Source organism: Saccopteryx bilineata, chromosome 6 (genome assembly GCF_036850765.1).
Source record: "Saccopteryx bilineata isolate mSacBil1 chromosome 6, mSacBil1_pri_phased_curated, whole genome shotgun sequence".
Taxonomy (NCBI): Eukaryota; Metazoa; Chordata; class Mammalia; order Chiroptera; family Emballonuridae; genus Saccopteryx; species Saccopteryx bilineata.
The window spans coordinates 168,569,469-168,585,537 of NC_089495.1; the positions used below are offsets into that span (position 1 = coordinate 168,569,469).

A 16,069-nucleotide genomic window follows, 5' to 3' on the forward strand; every position below is an offset into this window, starting at 1 on the left:
CATGGATGAACCTTGATAACATTATACTGAGTGAAATAAGTAAATCAAAAAAAGCTAAGAACTGTATAATTCCATACATAGTTAGGACACAAAATTGAGATTCATGGACATAGACAGGGGTGCAGTGGTTACCAGGGCAAAGGGAAGGGTAGCAAAGGAGGGGGATGGGGTAAGGGGAGGGGTTTACAGAGAAACAAAATATAGGATGACAGATGATTTGACTTTGGGTGATGGGTATACAACATGATAAACTGTCTAAAGGATGTGGAGATGTTTTCTCTAAATCTATGTACTCTGATTGACCAAATATTACCCCTGTTAAATTTAATTGTATAAATTAAAAAAAAAAGTTTATATTTCACCCCAGAGATTGTGAAACTGTATCTGGATACTGAACATTGTAGTCTTGTAAAAGTATGGCCCAGCCTTTTATTGGCACAGCTTACATACCGCCTCAAAGGATCAGTGGACTTTCTTCACCACCCAGTAATGGGCTCCAGCATTGGCTTTCTGGACTTCAACCAAAAACTAAATTTCAAATCACAAAATCTTAGGCATCACAGGGAAAACTGAAAACAATATTTTGAAGGGCAGAATAAAATGTTCTGTGATTCTGTAATAATCTCTTAAAACACCAGCCTTATTTTTTAAAATAAAAATACATAATAAGAAATGCAAAAATAAAGGAATCCTCATGTGTTTTTATTTATTCTAAATGTAAATTGATTGACCTCACTAATAAAGAGGCACAGAGGAGCAGACTGGATTAAAAAGCAAAACAACCATATGCTGCCTTCAGGAGACACATCTAAGCTACAGAGACAAAAGTACTCAAAGTGAAAGGCTGGAAAATGATTCTCCAAGTCAATAATACCCAAAGGAAAGCAGGTGTAGCCATACTTATATCTGAAAATAATGAGTCAAGACAACAAAGGTTACAAGAGACAAAGATAGACATTTCATAATGGTAAAGGGGATACTATATCAAGAAGGCATCATGCTTCTTAATATATATGCAGTGAATCAGGGATCACAAAAATATATAAAACATCTAATAACAGAACAAAAAAGAGATAGACAAAAACACAATCACATTTGAAGAACTTAACACACCACTGACAGCTTTAGATAGGTAATCCAAACAGAAAATCAATAAAGAAATATCAGCCTTTAAAGACATATTAGACCAAATGGACATAATAGACATTTACAGAACATTTCATCTCAGAACAGAATATCAAATTATATATTCTTTTCCAGTGTGCATGGAACATTCTCAAGTATAGACTGTGTGGGGGGCCACAAAACTAACCTCAACAAATTCAGGAAGATTAAAATAATACCAGGCATATTCTCTAATCATAAGACTTTGAAATTAGAATTCAACAGCAAAAAGGAAGTAAAGAAACCTACAAAATGTAGAAGTTAAACAACATACTTCTAAAGAATGAGTGGGTCAAAAAAGAAATAAAAGCAGAGGTCAGAAAATATATACACAGAAATGAGAATGACAGCATGACATATCAAAATTTCTGGGATGCAGCAAAAGCAGTAATAAGAAGGAAGTTTATATCATTCAGGCTTATATCAAGAAAAAGTGAGATCTCAAGTAAACAACCTAACATCACATCTTAAAGAACTAGAATAAGAACAATAAAGGCAACTCAAAGTCAGCAGAAGAAAGGAAATAGTAAAAATTAGAGCAGAACTAAATAAAATGGAGAACGAAAACACTAGAAAATATTAATACAACAAGGAAACAGTTCTTTGAAGAGATCAATAAAATTGACAAATCCCTGGCTAGACTCACTAAGAAAAAAAGGGAAATGACTCATATAAAAAAAATTTGGAATAAAAGAAAAGAAGTCACCAAAGACATCATAGATATACAAAAGATCATACTATAATATCATGAATGACTATATGCCACCAAATTCAATAAGCTAGAAGAAATGGATTAGTTCCTAGAACTATACCATCTTTCTAGCCTGAGTCACAAAGAAGTGGGAACCTAAATAGACATATAAACAAGGAGAACATGAAACAATTATCAAAAACCTCCCCAAAGATTAAAGTCAAGGACCAGATGGCTACACTAGTGAATTCTATCAAACATTCAAAAAAGATTTGGTATCTATCCTTCTCCAAGTCTTTTTAAAAAATTAAAGAAGAAGCAATACTTCCTAATACATTGTATGAGGCCAACATAGCTCTGATACCAAAACCTGGCAAGGATAACACACACACACAAAAATACTCAGACAAATATTTCTAATAAATACAGACATAAAAATCCTAAAGAAAATATTAACAAATTGAATACAACAACGCATCAAAAAAATAATACATCACAATCAAGTGGGATTCATTCCAAGGACAGAAGGATGGTTCAACATATGCAAATCAATCAATGTAATACACCACATCAATAAAACAAAGGATGAAAATCATATGATCCTATTAATGAATGAAGAAAAGGCATTTGAAATAAGATACAACATCCATTTACATTTAAAAAACTCAATAACATGGGTATAAAAGGAAAGTAACTCAACATAATAAAGGCAAGATATGACAAAACATCAGCCAGTATCATACTAAATGGTGAAAAACTAAAAACTTTTCATATAAAATCAGGAACAGGACAAAGCTGCCCACTCTCTCCACTTTGTTGAACATAGTACTGGAAATCTTAGCCAGAAAAATCAGGCAGGAGAAAGAAACAAAAGGCATCCATATTGGGAAAGAAGTAGTAAAGGTATCACTGTTTGCAGATGACATGATTCTGTATACAGAAAATCCCAAAGACTCCCCGAAAAAACTATTAGAAACAATAAGCCAATAAAGTAAAGTTAAAGGATACAAAATCAATATACAAAAGTTTACTGCTTTCCTATATGGCAACACTGAAACTTCAGAAAATGAATTGAAAAAAAAAACAACTCCTTTTACAATTGCTACAAAAAAATTAAATACCTAAGAATAAACTTAACAAAGGATATGAAGGACCTATACACTGAACACAAAGCATTATTGAAAGAAATTGAGAAAGACACAATGAAATGGAAAAGTATTCCACGTTCATGGATTCAGAAAATCAACAGTTAAAATGGCCATATTACCCAAGACAATATACAAATTTAATGCAATCCAAATCCCAATGTCACTTTTTAAAGAAACAGAACAAAAAATCACCAGATTTGTATAGAACCATAAAAGACCCCGAATAGCCAAAGCAATTCTGAGAAAAAAGAATGGAGGCCCTGGCCAGCTGGCTCAGTGGCAGAGCATCAGCTTGGCTTGTGGAAATCCTGGGGTCGATTCCTGGTCAGGGCACACAGGAGAAGTGTCCATCTGCTTCTCCACCCTTACCCCTCTCCTTCCTCTTTAGAGCTTCCTCTCCCGCAGCCAGGGCTCCATTAGAGCAAAGTTGGCCCAGGAACTGAGGATGCCTCCATGGCCTCTGCCTCAGGCATTAGAATGGCTCCAGCTGCAACAGAGCAATGCCTCAGATGGGCAGAGCATTGCCCCCTGGTGGGCATGCTGGGTGGATCCTGGTCGGGTACATGAAGGAGCCTTCTCACTTCTAACTCTAAAAAAATATGCATGTGTGCGTGCACACACACACACGCACACACACACACAAACAAATGGAACCAGAGATATCACACTACCTGACTTGAAATTATACTACAGAGCCATAATAATCAAAAGAGCAACACAGATATACAGACCAATGGAACAGAATTAAGAGCCCAGAAATAAAATTACATAGATATGGACAAATAATCTTTAACAAAGGAGCCAAAAATACTCAATGGAGAAAAGAAAACAACTTCAATACATGGTGCTGGGAAAATTGGAAAGCCACATGCAAAAGAATGAAACTTGACTACAGTTTGTCTCCTTGCACAAAAATTAATTCAAAATGGATCAAAGACCTAAATATATATAAGATCTGAAACAATAAATTACATAGAGGATAACATAGGTACTAAACTTATGGACCTTCACAATAGAGAACAATTTATGAATTTGACCCCAAAGGCAAGAGAAGTAAAGGCAACAATAAATGAATGAGACTATATCAAACTAAAAAGCTCTGCATAGCAAAAGAAAACAACAAAACAAAAGACAGCCAGTCAAATGGGAGATGATATTCACAAACAACAGCTCTGATAAGGAGTTAATATATAGAATATATAAAAAAACTCACAAAGCTCAGCAACAAACAATCTAATTAATAAATGGGGAGGCAACCTGGAACAGATATTTTTCCCTAGAAGATATACAAACAGCCAACAGACATATGAAAAGATGCTCATCTTCACTAGCTATTGGGGAAATGCAAATCAAAACTACAAGATACCACTTCACACCTGTTAGGCTATTATCAACAAGACAAGTAATAACTTGTTGGAGAGACTGTGGAGAAAATAGAACACTCATTTCCAACTGGTGGGAATATAAACTGGTAAAGCCATTATGGAAGAAAGTATGGTGGTTCCTCAAAAATTAAGAATAGAGTGGTAGAGCGTCGGCCTAGCGTGCGGAGGACCCGGGTTCGATTCCCGGCCAGGGCACACAGGAGAAGTGCCCATTTGCTTCTCCACCCCTCCGCTGCACTTTCCTCTCTGTCTCTCTCTTCCCCTCCTGCAGCCAAGGCTCCATTGGAGCAGAGATGGCCTGGGCGCTGGGGATGGCTCTGTGGCCTCTGCCTCAGGCGCTAGAGTGGCTCTGGTCGCAACATGGCAACGCCCAGGATGGGCAGAGCATCACCCCCTGGTGGGCAGAGCTTCGCCCCATGGTGGGCGTGCCGGGTGGATCCCGGTCGGGCGCATGCGGGAGTCTGTCTGACTGTCTCTCCCTGTTTCCAGCTTCAGAAAAATGAAAAAAAAAATTAAGAATAGAATTACGGGGCAACAAGATGGCGATGGTGTAGGCGGATGTATCAACTTCCAACTCCCAGAACCAAAGTGGATTACAACTTAATTTTAGGAACCATCATCTGGAAAAACCAACTTTGGACTAAACTAAGAGGACTCTTCAACCAAGGAACACTGAAGAAGCCACACTGAGACTGGTAGGAAAAGTGGAAACGTGGAGAGGGCTGCCCAGCTCCCTGGAGCGAACAGCAGCTCAGAGAAACTTGCATGGTGGGAAGTGAGTTTAGTGGAGAAGGGAAGGGCCTGAGCCCCAGGAACAAAGCCCCAGCCTGCAGCCCCAGAGCCTAGAAGAGGCATATGGACAGTATTTAGCTGTGAAACAAGTCAGGATACTGTTTGTGTCAAAGAGACAGTTTTCTCAGACCCAGGATTCTTCTTAAAGGGACCGCACAGAAAACCTCTTTCACAACCACCCAACCAGGGATCTCGGGGACAGGAGAGAGCAGAGGACCGGAGTAACAAGAAGAGAGTGTAATCTAGGAGGAAAAGGGAGAAACACTTTGAGGGACAGCCACCCTAACCCCTGGGCCGAGTCACTCCCCAAATCTGAAGAGAATATTTCCCCTGGAGCCAGCAATACCAGCAAAGAGAAGCAGGACATCAGCCAAGCTCTCCCGTGGCACTCAGAGCAGACCCGCTTAGAAGGAGGGAGCTTTTAAGACTACAGTATGTAGTGTTAGGGTCTGACCTGTAGCGTCCCCACCCACACTGCTCAGGGCTTGCTGGAGGGCAGGAGGCGGCAGGATGGGGAAGCGCAGTTCCATCAGTGGGGGACGAAAGCAGAACCAACCACGCCTGAGGACCAGTGTGAGCTCAGTCTAGCCCAGCAGGGGTGGTTGGGACGCACAAAAGTGGTCCTGCCTGGCTGCAGGCCCCCATGCAACCTGGCCCGTGGGGGAAGGGCAGGAACCCGGGAAAGGGCGGAGATCCACCACTGAGCAAGGGCATGCAGGCACACAGCCTTGCCCAACCTGCGGAGCTAAGGCTTGCGGCCCTATGCACGAGCCAGCTCTAACCGTGGGGACAGGGCAGAGCCCAGGAACAGGTGGAGACCCGCTGAGCAAAGGTGCTCACCCCTACCCTTGGTGCCAAGGCTTGTGGCCCGTGCACAGCACACAACCGCACTAGCAGGAGTGGGGAGAAGGCCGAGACTGACTGAGGCTTGTAGAGCCCCTTCTTTGGAGGAGAGGCAGAAACCGCTGCAACAGCCGCAGCAGGTCGGAATCAGCAATGCCCATACCTAAACACCCTAGGCAACGGCAAAGGGGGTGGCGGCCTGCAGACAGACCACACCTAAGTAACACAGAGACAACACCCACTAGACTCCAGTGGCCAAACCCTTCTTATACACAGACAAAATGTGCAGGCAGAGAACTGCAACCAAAATGAATCAAGAGAAATCCCCAGAGAAGGACCTGAATGAGTCAGATATAACCAAATTACCAGATGCAGAGTTTAAAATAATAATTGTTAAGATGTTCAAAGAGCTTAGAACAGGGGTACTCAACCTTTTTATACCAACTGCCCACTTTTCTATCTCTGTAGTAAAATTTTCTAACTGCCCACAGGTTCCACAGTAATGGTGATTTATAAAGTAGAAAAGTAACTTTACTTTATAAAATTTATAAAGCAGAGTTACAGCAAGTTAAAGCATATAATAATAATTACCTACCAAGTACTTTATGTCGAATTTTCTCTAAGTTTGGCAGAATAAATCTTTATAAAACAACTTACTATAGTTAAATCTATCTTTTTATTTACACTTTGGTTGCTCCACTACCGCCCACCATGAAAGCTCAAATGCCTACTAGTGGACGGTAGTGACCAGGTTGACTACCACTGGCTTAGAACAACAATAGATGGTCATTACGAAGACCTAAATAAAGAGATAGCACATATAAAAAAGGACATTGGAATAATAAAAAAGAATCAGTCAGAAATGACAAATACAATATCAGAATTGAAGACACAATGAAAGAAATTAAAAGCAAGATGAACAAAGCTGAGAAGTGAATTAGCAAGTTAGAGGACAAGATAAACGAAGGCACAGAAGCAGAGCAGAAAAGAGACTCAAAAAGTCTAAGGAAACTCTAAGAGAGCTCTGTGACAACATGAAGAGAAATAACATCCACATCATAGGGGTTCCTGAAGAGAAAGAACAAGAGATAGAAACTTTGTTCAATCAAATCATAGCTGAAAACTTCCCTAAATTGAGGCAGGAAAAAGTCTCACAGATTCAAGAAGCACAGAGAACTCCATAAAAGAGAAACCCAAACCCAAAGAAATCGACACCAAGACATATCATAATTAAAATACCAGAGCTAAGTGACAAAGAGAAAATATTAAAAGCTGCTAGAGAAAAAAAGGCTATCACCTACAAAGGAGCCCCCATAAGGATAACATCCGACTTCTCAACAGAAACACTTGAGGCCAGAAGGGAATGGCAAGAAATATTCAAAGTAATGCAAAACAAGAACCTACAACCAAGACAATTTTATCCAGCAAGGCTATCATTTAAAACTGAAGGAGAAATAAAAAGCTTCCCAGACAAAAGAAACTCAAGGAATTCACTACAACCAAACCAATGCTGTAAGAAATGCTAAGGAGCCTGTTGTAAACAAATCAAAGAATATAGCAAAAGAGAAATACAGCCTTAAAGAATAAAATGGCAATATACAACTACATATCAATAATAACCTTAAATGAAATAATAATAATAATAATAATAACCTTAAATGTAAATGGATCAAATGATCCAATCAAAAGACATAGAGTAGCTGCGTGGATAAGAAAACAGGACCCTTTCATATGCTGTCTGCAAGAGACACACCTTAAAACAAAAGATGAACATAGACTGAAGGTATAAGGATGGAAAAAAACTATTTCATGCAAATGGAAATGAAAAAAAAGCTAGGGTAGCAATACTTATATCAGACAAAATGAACTTTAAAACAAAGGCTATAGTAAGAGATAAGGAAGGACATTGCATAATGATAAAGGGAGGAATCCAACAGGAAGAGACAACCATTATAAATATCAATGCACCTAATATAGGAGCACCTAAATATATAAAGCAGACTTTGATGGCTATAAAGAGCGAGATCAACAGCAATACTATAATAGTAGGGGATTTCAATACCCCACTAACATCACTAGATAGATCCTCAAGAGAGAAAATTAACAAAGAAACAGCAGACTGAAAGGACACACTAGATCAACTCGATTTAATATATATCTTCAGAACCTTTCACCCTAAAGCAGCAGAATATACATTCTTTTCAAGTGCTCATGGTACATTCTCTAGGACAGACCACATGTTAGAGGACAAAAGCAATCTCAACAAATTTAAGAAGATTAAAATCATATCAAGCATTTTCTCTGATCACAATGGCATGAAACTAGAAATCAACCACAACAGAAAAACTGAAAAAATACTCAAACACTTAGAAACTAAATAGCATGTTATTAAATAACGAATGGGTTAACAATGAGATCAAAGAAGAAATAAAAAAATTCCTAGAAACAAATGATAATGAGCATACATCAATTCAAAATTTATGGGACACAGCAAAAGCAGTACTGAGAAGGAAGTTCATAGCATTATAGGCATACCTCAAGAAGCTAGAAAAAGCTCAAATAAACAACTTGACCCTGCATCTAAATGAACTAGAAAAAGAACAGCAGGCCCTGGCCAGTTGGCTCAGTGGTAGAGCGTCGGCCTGGCATGCAGGAGTCCTGGGTTCGATTCCCGGCCAGGGCACACAGGAGAAGCACCCATCTGCTTCTCCACCCCTCCCCCTCTCCTTCCTCTCTCTCTCTTCCCCTCCCGCAGCGAGGCTCCATTGGAGCAAAGATGGCCCAGGCGCTGGGGATGGCTCCTTGGCCTCTGCCCCAGGCGCTAGAGTGGCTCTGGTAGCAATAGAGCAACGCCCCGGACGGGCAGAGCATCGCCCCCTGGTGGGTAGAGCGTCGCCCCCTGGTGGGCGTGCCGGGTGGATCCCGGTCGGGTGCATGCGGGAGTCTGTCTGTCTCTCCCCGTTTCCAGCTTCAGAAAAATACAAAAAAAAAAAAAAAAAAAAAAAGAACAGCAAGTAAAGCCCAGGGGTAGTAGATGGAAGGAAATAATAAAGATCAGAGCGGAAATAAATGACATAGAGCAGTGGTCTTTCTTTGCGGACCATGGACCGGTACCGGTCTGTGGGCCATTTGGTACCGGTCCGCAAAGAAAGAAGAAATAGCTTACATTATTTCCGTTTTATTTATATTTAAGTCTGAACAATGTTTTATCTTTTAAAAATGACCATATTCCCTCTGTTATATCCGTCTAAGACTCACTCTTGACACTTGTCTCAGTCACATGATACATTTATCCGTCCCACCCTAAAGGCTGGTCCATGAAAATATTTTCTGACATTAAACCAGTCCGTGGCCCAAAAAGGTTGGGGACCACTGACATAGAGGCTAAAGATCAATACAGAGGTAAAAAAAAACAGAAGCTGGTTCTTCGAAAAGGTAAAAAAGATCAATGAACCTATAACTAGACTCACCAAGAAAAAGAGAGAGAGGACTCAAATAAATAGAATTAGAAATGAGAGTGGAGAAATAACAACTGACACAACATAAATACAAAATATTGTAAGAAAATCCTATGACGAACTGTATGCCAGAATACTAGGCAACCTAGATGAAATGGACAAATTCCTTGAAACATACAATCTTCCAAAACTCAATCTGGAAGAATCAGAAAACCTAAACAGACTGATTACAACAAATGAGATCAAAACAGTTATCAAAAAAAAACTCCCATAGCCTGACCTGTGGTGGCGCAGTGGATAAAGCATCGACTTGGAAATGCTGAGGTCGCCAGTTCGAAACCCTGGGCTTGCCTGGTCAAGGCACATATGGGAGTTGATGCTTCCAGCTCCTCTCTCCCTTCTCTCTCTCTGTCTCTCCTCTCTATATATATATCTCCCTCTCCTCTCTAAAATGAATAAATAAATAATTAAAAAAAAAAAAACTCCCATAAAGAAAAATCCTCAGCCTGATGGCTTCACAAGTGAATTCTACCAAATATTCAAAGAAGAACTAACTCCTATCTTTCTCAAGCTATTTCAAAAAATTCAAGAGGAAGGAAGACTTCCAAGCTCCTTTTATGAGGCGAGCATAATTCTGATTTCAAAACTAGGCAAAGACAACACAAAGAAAGACAATTATAGGCCAGTAACCCTGATGAATATAGTTGCTAAAATCCTCAACAAAATATTAGCAAACCGGATCCAGCAATATATGAAAAAAAATCATACACCATGATCAAGTGGGACTTATTCTGGGAAGGCAAGGCTGGTACAATATTCGCAAATCAATCAATGTGATTCATCACATAAACAAAAGGAAGGAGAAAAACCATATGATAATTTCAATAGATGCAGAAAAAGCATTTGATAAAATCCAGGACCCATTCATGATCAAAACTCTCAGCAAAGTGGGAATACAGGGAACATATCTCAACATGATAAAGGCCATCTATGATAAACCACAGCCAATGTCATACTCAATGGGCAAAAATTAAAAGCAATCCTTTTAAGATCAGGAACAAGGCAGGGGTGCCCCCTTTCACCACTCTTATTCAACATAGTTCTGGAAGTCCTAGCCACAGCAATCAGACAAGAAAAAGAAATAAAAGGCATCCAAATTGGAAAAGAAGTAAAATTATCATTATTTGCAGATGATATGATTCTGTATATAGAAAACCCTAAAGTCTCAGTCAAAAAACTATTGGACCTGATAAGTGAATTCAGCAAGGTAGCAGGATATAAAATTAATACTCAGAAATCAGAGGCATTTTTATACACCAACAATGAACTGTCAGAAAGAGAAATTAAGGAAACAATCCCTTTCACTATTGCAACCAAAAATATAAAGTACCTAGGAGTAAATTTAACCAAGAGATTAAAGATTTGTACTCAGAAAATTATAAAACATTGATAAAAGAAATCAAAGACGATACAAACAAGTGGAAGCATATACCGTGCTCATGGTTAGGAAGAATAAACATCATTAAAATGTCTATATTACCCAAAGAAATTTATAAATTTCAATGCAATACCAATTAAAATACCAATGACATACTTCAAAGATATAGAACACATATTCCAAAAATTTATATGGAACCAAAAAAGAACACGAATAGCCTCAGCAATCTTGAAAAGGAAGAATAAAGCGGGAAGTATCACACTTCCTGATATCAAGTTATTCTATAAGGCCATTGTACTCAAAACAGCTTGGTACTGGCATAAGAACAGATATATAGATCAATGGAACAGAACAGAGAATCCAGAAATGAACCCACACCTTTATGAACAACTGATATTTGACAAAGAAGGTAAGAGCATACAATGGAGTAAAGACAGCCTCTTTAACAAATGGTGTTCGGAAAATTGGACTAGAAATGAAACTAGACCACCAACTTACACCATTCACCTAAATAAACTCAAAATGGATAAAAAAAACTTAAATGTAAACTATGAAACCGTAAACATCTTAGAAGAAAACATGGCCCTGGCCGTTTGGCTCAGTGGTAGAGCATCAGCCTGGCGTGTGGAAGTCCCGGGTTCGATTCCTGGCCAGGGCACACAGGAGAAGCACCCATCTGCTTCTCCACCCCTCCCCCTCTCCCTCCTCTCTGTCTCTCTCTTCCCCTCCCGCAGCCGAGGCTCCATTGGAGCAAAAGATGGCCCGGGCGCTGGGGATGGCTCCTTGGCCTCTGCCCCAGGTGCTAGAATGGCTCTGGTCGTGGCAGAGCGACGCCCCGGATGGGCAGAGCATCGCCCCCTGGTGGGCGTGCCGGGTGGATCCTGGTCGGGTGCATGCGGGAGTCTGTCTGACTGCCTCCCCGTTTCCAGCTTCAGAAAAATACAAAAAAAAAAAAGAAAGAATGAAAACATAGGCAGTAAGCTCTCCAACATCTCTCGCAGCAATATGTTTGCCTATTTATCTCCACGGGCAAGTGAAATAAAAGAGAAGATAAACAAATGGGACTATATCAAACTAAAAAGCTTTTGCTCAGCTAAATACAATAAAAACAGAATAAAAAGACAAACTACACAATGAGAGAACATATTTGACAATACGTCTGGTAAGGGGTTAATAACCAAAATTTATAAAGAATTTATAAATATCAATGCCAGGAAGACAAACAATCCAATCAAAAAGTGGGCAAAAGAAATGAATAGACACTTCTCCAAAGAGGACATACAGATGGCCAACAGGCATATGAAAAAATGCTCAACATCAGTACTCATTAGAGAAATGCAAATTAAAACCACAATGAGATATCACCTCACATCAGTCAGAATGGTGCTCATTAACAAAACAACACATAATACAGGGGTCCCCAAACTTTTTACACAGGGGGCCAGTTCACTGTCCCTCAGACCATTGGAGGGCCAGACTATAAAAAAACTATGAACAAATTCCTATGCACACTACACATATCTTATTTTAAAGTAAAAAAAAAACAAAAAACAGGAACAAATACAATATTTAAAATAAAGAACAAGAAAATTTAAATCAACAAACTGACCAGTATTTCAATGGGAACTATGCTCCTCTCCCTGACCACCAATGAAAGAGGTGCTCCTTCTGGAAGTGCGGCGGGGGCCAGATAAATGGCCTCAGGGGGCCGCATGCGGCCCACGGGCCGTAGTTTGGGGACCCCTGACATAATAAGTGCTGGTGAGGATGTGGAAAAAAGGAAACCCTCCTGCACTGCTGGTGGGAATGCAGACTGATGCAGCCACTGTGGAAAACAGTATGGAGATTCCTCAAAAAATTAAAAATTGAACTGCCTCTTGACCCAGCTATCCCACTTTTAGGAATATACCCTAAGAACACCATAGCACTGTTCCAAAAGGAGAAATGCACCCCCATGTTTATGGCAGCATTGTTCATAATAGCAAAGATCTGGAAACAGCCTAAGTGTCCATCAGAGGATGAGTGGATTAAAAAGCTTTGGTACATATATACTATGGAATACTACTCAGCCATAAAAAATGATGACATTGGATCATTTACAACATGGATGGACCTTGATAACATTATACTGAGTGAAAGAAGTAAATCAGAAAAAACTAAGAACTATATGATTCCATACATAGGTGGGACATAAAGATGAGATTTAGAGACATGGACAAGAGTGTGGGGGTTACAGGGTAGGGAGGAGAGGAAAGAAAGGGATGGGTTGGGGGGAGGGTAGGGGCACAAAGAAAACCAGATAGAAGGTAACAGAAGACAATTTGACTTTGGGTGATGGGTATGCAACATAATCAAATGTCAAAATAACCTGGAGATGTTTTCTCTTAACATATGTACCCTGATTTATCAATGTCACCCCATTAAAACTAATTTTAAAAAATGCAGGCACATGTCCTAAAAAGGCATATATTAGAATATCATAGCAGTGAAATGATTTTTAATAAAGACTGAAAACAAGCCAAAGCCTCATCACCAAGGAAACAAATTGTTATATTCATATCATGACATACTATGCACCAATGAAAATTAATAAGCTATAGCTATATATAACAACATGAATGAATCCCAGAAACATACTTATTAATAAAAATAAAGTAAATGCAAAAGCATGACCCAGCAACTCCTTTACTGGGTATCTATCCAAAAGATTCAAAAACATTGGTACGTAAAGACACATGCACCCCCATGTTCATCACAGCATTATTCATGGTGGCCAAGACATGGAAACAACCAAAGTGTCCCTCAATATAGGGTTGGATAAAAAAGATGTGGTATATATACACAGTGGAATACTACTCAGCCATAAGAAATGATATATTACCATTTACAACTACAAGGATGGACCTTGAGAACATTATGCTAAGTGAAGTAAGAAAATCAGAAAAAGCTAAGAACTATATTTCACACATAGGTGAGACATAAAACTGAGACTCATAGACATAGATAAAAGTGAAGTGGTTCCCAGGGCAGGGGGTGGGGGAAATGGAGTAAAGAGGAACAAATATGAACAGTGACAGAAAATGATTTGACTTTGGGTGATGGGCACACAACACAATCAACAGTCCAAATGCTATAGAGATGTTCACCTGAAACCTAGGTACTCGTATTGATTAGTCACCCAATTAAATTTAGTTTTTAAATTAAAAAGAAGAATAATACAAGCATACATTTTATTATTCCTGGTTTTGCTAGCCAGATAGGCTTATATTATATCAACTATTTGTTTTAGATTATAAAAATTATCAAATTAATTGTAATCAAATTACATCATTAGTCTCACAAACTTATTTTCAACAATAATTATGTTTTATAATATGCCTGCCTAAAAATAGTTTCCAAAGTCCTTTTGGTAAATCTAAACCTTAAAGTTATGCTGTTAAGTAATAAAAAAAAATCATCAAATACATAAATCATTTCTAAAGCAGATAAATATTGAATCATTTATAATTAGGTGTAGGTTTCAGGGATTTTGAGGAGAGAAGAATGCACTCAAATCTATAAGGACTGCTAGTGGAATCTGGAGGTGAGTTCCTGGCTTGGTATCGTAGCCTCAAAAAGCTTTCAAAAGTCCAATTTAAACCTCCATATAACATTCCAGCAGAGCAGGCCCTCTGTTCCTACTGGTCACCAGACAGCTGCATTTCCTTCTGCAGACCAGCAGTGTTCCTGGGACCCAATGGAGAAGGTCAGAGAAAACAGATTTGTCCATAGTTGGACATCAGGGCTCCTCTGAGCTCTGGCAAAGTGGATATTGTCACCATCAAAGACCCCTTCGTTAATCTCAACTACATAGTTTGGTTGTTCCAGTATGCTTCTGCCGATGGCAAGTTCAATGGCACAATACCATTAGCATTAAAAACCCAATGGAGGCCCTGGCCGGTTGGCTCAGCGGTAGAGCGTCGGCCTAGCATGCGGAGGACCCGGGTTCGATTCCCGGCCAGGGCACACAGGAGAAGCACCCATTTGCTTCTCCACCCCTCCGCCGCGCTTTCCTCTCTGTCTCTCTCTTCCCCTCCCGCAGCCAAGGCTCCATTGGAGCAAAGATGGCCCGGGCGCTGGGGATGGCTCTGTGGCCTCTGCCTCAGGCGCTAGAGTGGCTCTGGTTGCAACATGGCAACGCCCCGGAGGGGCAGAGCATCGCCCCCTGGTGGGCGTGCTGGGTGGATCCCGGTCGGGCGCATGCGGGAGTCTGTCTGACTGTCTCTCCCTGTTTCCAGCTTCAGAAAAATGAAAAAAAAACAAAAAACAAAAACAAAAACAAAAAAAACCCAATGGAAAGTTTCATATTTTTCCATTGAAGCCCTAATCTTCCCCATTGGTATATACACCTATACCTCTGGTGATTCAATGAGTTAGCACCAGAGTACTCCTGCACCCATAATAAACTTTTCTCCCATTGATCTGTCTGTTGTCACTTAATTTGCATGTCCCTAACCAGAGTTGGTAGAAGAAACATTTCTCTTTCCAACAAATGCTTTTATATCAAACAAGAAAAAAAATGAAAATAAGTTAATCAAACCACTAGATTAGGAAGAACAAAACAAATCCAAAGAAATTAAAAGAAAGGAGGTCATAGGAATAAAAGCTGATATTAATCAATTAAAAAAGAAATAAACCCACAGACTTGATAGATAAATGTTAAGAGAAGACTAAACAAAAAACCTTTTTTTTTTTTTTTTTTAGGAGAGGGTAAGAAGCAAAGACAACTTTAAGAAGAAGAAGGGGATACAACCAGTTACAAAAGAGGAGAAATTGTAGGAAAAGCTCCAGTCTGGGCACCGGAAGCTGGGTCCATGCAGTTCATGAGCAGTCTAGCTGGAGATTGCAGGAAAGCCCACCTAGGCGAAGTCTATTTTTGATTAAAGGGAGAGTAAGGAGCCATTTCTCCAAAATGAACCACACAGCAGCAATTACCAGAAGCTGAAGGCAAATCAGGCATAGAAGGGCTGACTCACTGAGAAACCAAGAGTGTCATTTACCCCAGGAGAGAGCAGCAGCAGCAAGTACTGGCAGTGGGATGCGAGGCAGAGCAAAGCTGAAACGCCAAGGGGGAGGTTAAAACAGGACCGGTAATATGAAGTTGCTAATTC

At 39.7% G+C, this 16,069-nt stretch overlaps 1 protein-coding gene across 2 annotated transcripts in view; it reads right to left on the reverse strand.

Annotated features, from left to right (window-relative positions):
* CFAP61 (cilia and flagella associated protein 61) overlaps window positions 1-16,069 on the reverse strand; it is a 381,775-nt gene that overhangs the window by 286,282 nt on the left and 79,424 nt on the right. The window lies entirely within an intron of this gene.